This window comes from Apium graveolens, chromosome 5, assembly GCF_009905375.1.
Source record: "Apium graveolens cultivar Ventura chromosome 5, ASM990537v1, whole genome shotgun sequence".
Taxonomy (NCBI): Eukaryota; Viridiplantae; Streptophyta; class Magnoliopsida; order Apiales; family Apiaceae; genus Apium; species Apium graveolens.
The window spans coordinates 291,790,436-291,794,376 of NC_133651.1; positions in this window are offsets into that span (position 1 = coordinate 291,790,436).

Consider the following 3,941-nt stretch of genomic DNA (forward strand, 5'->3'; position numbering starts at 1 on the left):
TTGGAAACATGTCACGCTGGGTTGGTTGCAGTTGTTGGCAAGGTGTCTGGTCTGACCACACTTATAGCATTTCAAAGGGGCTCTCGCCTGGCTGTACACTCCAAGGTGTCTCCTCTTACAGGTTTGACACTCCGGTATTGGAGCGCGGGATTGGCTATGAAATGTTGCCTTAGATTGTCCGCCGCCCTGGCCAACACTCTCACTTGGGGCCTTTCTGAATCCGAGGCCTCGCGCAGGTTGGGACACCACTCCCCTGACGAACCTGCTTGGAAGGCTCCTGTTCCCGGTTCCTATTCCTTGGCTTCCTATCTTCCTCTTCCTATTTTCCTTTTCCTTCACACTCTGCTCACTGCCAGCTTCAACAATCGAGGCTTTCTGCACTAAGATGGCATAATCTGTCAGCTCTAGTACTACCACTCGGTTTTGGATTCACTGTTTCAGGCCAAGCTGAATCCTTCACGCTTTCTTCTCTTCGGTATTCACGAACTTAGGCACAAATCATGATAGCTCAGTAAACTTGGCCTCATACTCTGCCACAGTCATCTTATCATGTTTCAACTCCAGAAACTTAATCTCCATCTGGGTTTCCATAAACCTAGGGAAATACTTTTCTAAGAACAGTCGGGTAAATCTATCCCATGGAATCACAGCATCAGTCTCTAGGTTCCTTTTGGACTCCCACCCGTAATTAGCTTCTCCTTTCAACATGTAAGAAGCGAAAATGGTCTTGTGTCGTTCTTCCACACCTAGTATTTCGAAGGACTTTTCTATCTCTTTGAGCCAGGCCCGTGCTTCAACGGGGTCGGCAGATCCTAGAAACTTTGGGGGTTTGAGGGATTTGAACGCCCTGAAGGCAGTGGCTGTAGTCTGTTGGGCAGCATGCGGCTGTGGTGGAATGGGCTGTTGGTTCAGATTTGCTCTTAAAAGTTCCATAAACTCATTCATGGTGTTCCCTCCCTGATGGGTATCCTCAACCTCTTCTTCTACTGGTCTTTCTCATCATATTCATTATATAGTCTAGGTCTTCTTCACTTTCCTCATTCACTACAGGGACAGGTTCATTCCGTTGTTGGTTAACATATTCTGCGGGCTGTGCCCTGGTTCCTCTTCTACGGGGTGTCATTGTTCTGATAATGAAAATTTGTCAATAGAGTTGCAATTATTTTACAATTGAAATATTTTATTCATATGTAAGCATGTCATTTATTATTTAAAAAGTTTTTATTGAGTGCAATAATATGGAAATCAATTTCTTAATAACTGCTAGATATATATACCATAGGGTCTCCCAATTATATCTTGGGGACAAAATAACTAACCGAGCTCATACATGGCCTGATTATAATACATCATTACTTGTCCTGAATACTGAAATGCAAATACATAAGTCGTGTACCCTGAAGGGCTAGGAATGCTATCTAGTACTAGCTATCCTATCAATATTGGTGACAAGTCACCCAGCCTTCTTCAAGGTCCATATCTAGTCACTAGTCCCTTAGTCACTGTCACTGCGCGTGAGGTCACGCACCCTCCTCATCGCTCCTGCCAACATCAGCTCTGCGTAAACTACCAGGATGTATCCTCCAATCGCCGTCATCCTCATCTGAACCCGGGTACGGAGCTCGATCCCATCAATCTCCCTACGGGCTATGGCTGGGAAAGCAGCTCTGAAGTCCCCTGGGTATCCTAGTCTGGTGGCTCTCTCAGCCGTCAGTGCCTGGCGTAACTCCACAATGCTAGCAAATGCCGCAGTGATCTCAGCGTTAAGCTGAGCCACTATCCAGTCGTGTACAGCTACATGTATGGTCGCCGAGGGTGGTAGAGGTGAGTCTGGGTCGCTAAAGGATATGTCATAAACCTAGTAGATCTGTGCATCCATCCCATCCTCCTAGTCATCATCAGTATAGGGCAAAGGGCTCTGCATCCCTGGGTGTGGTGTAGGAGAGCGAACAGTCGGGAGAGAGTGCATTTTTATATCCCTCCAGCCTAAGTCATCTCCTTGGGGCATCTCAACATCGTCAGCTACGGGGACATGAATGTCAGTCTCCTCCTCCGGGGCATCCTCAGTAGGGTCATCATCTGAGTCATTAATGGGTGGGTCCTCCGACTCAGGAGTAGGGTCACGCTCAGGAATCATAACATCATCAACAGGGTCAACCTCCCCCATAGGCTCCACTGGTACCTGACACAATAGACAATGTGTTACTAACTTAGAGTCGGAATTCCCTTGAGGGTTAAAACTGTCAAGACTACCCATGTAGCCCGACGACGAACTCGACTTGAGCTCTAACTGATTATTTCATTATTCCTATGTCTACGTATTTTATATCCTATCATTTCTAAAATTTGATAACCTAAGGCTCTGATACCATTTCTGTGGCGCCCCAAAATTCGGGGTCAGGGATCTCGGAGGCCACGCCATCTCAATCACTAAATACCATTATAAACCACATACCTCACATCACAATATATATATATACTGACACTTTACGACCCCACACTTATCACACACACACACACACACTTACATGTTATTGTCTTGAAAACGAACCATTCATAACTAGAGTAATTCAAACCACAAAGTGATAATTATTACAACCCAAAAGTAATTAAGTCTTACCGGGGAGTAACCTTTAAGTAAGGCTAGTCCGTTGGCCAAATATACGTTTCTTGTTTATTACCCTACATAAGTCATACTTATAAATAAGCCGAACTAAAAGCAACTGAAAACCAATCCAGCTTATTCGGACTACCTGCGATACAACACCAAACAACCTACGGAACAATTGGCCATTTCCTACCCGTTTCCTGGTTGTGGTTCTCATGGTAGGCATCTTGATTCACTCTTGTGTTGTGTCAATTTAAGAAAACAAGTTTGAGCTATAATGCCCAGCATAATAATGTACAGTATGAAAATGACTGTATGATAAACTTACGTAAAATACCATATATGATAATTATGTTTTATTCGAAAATAGTTTTCCTTGGTGATACACACCTTTTATGAAAATAATCCTTTAGTGGATTTTATTAACCTGCGAATACCTTAATAGTAAACCCATCACCTAGGCTTGGGTTACGGTATTGCATTACAATTCCAATTGGAAGAATAGGACATTCACTGGAGCCACCGTATACGATGATCAGTCGTACTACGGAAATAGTAACATTTTCTACATGTAGATGGACGATTCCCTTTTTATTATCGGTTATCACCCTGGCCGCATTCGGACCTTTTCTGTGTCCGTCCCTCTCAGGTACACACTTCGCGTATATCCCTCTCAAGACACGATTTTTGCGCTTATACCTCTCAGGTACGCATACTCCACATGTTCATCAGTATATGAGATACCTTCTCATGTGGTAGTAAATTGGTAGTCTCCCCAGTCCACGAAGTACTGGAGTCTACCCCTCCTTGTCCTTGTAAGAATCCCATAATATCTATGGAACTTATATTGTTCCCCAAGCATATTACTTGTTGATAGGTACACCTTGATTTGTATGTATATATATGTACTTCCGAGAATTTTCAGAGGAAGTACTAAGGATGTGAGTTGACCATTGTCAACAGATAATTAGATAAGGGGGAGTTTCTTTTGAAACTATATTCAAAATATTTAAAATAAGTTGAGATAATATTCTCCGATGTTCTGAAATTATTCGAATGATTTTCCGAAAGTCATAAAGTATTTTAAATCAAGTTTTATGATTTTTAAATCATAAATAAATCTTTTAACAAATAATTAATAATTAAATATTAATCGCTAAATAATTAAACCTCAAATAATTATACTTTTTAAAAGAATATTTGAAATAATATTCCTCAACTAATTTATGTTTAAGTAATTTAATAATCTTTAATATTTAATCGAGTCTAAAATAAATATTCATTGGAGAATACTTCTCCCATAATAAATGAATAGTAAATAGATATTTATTAT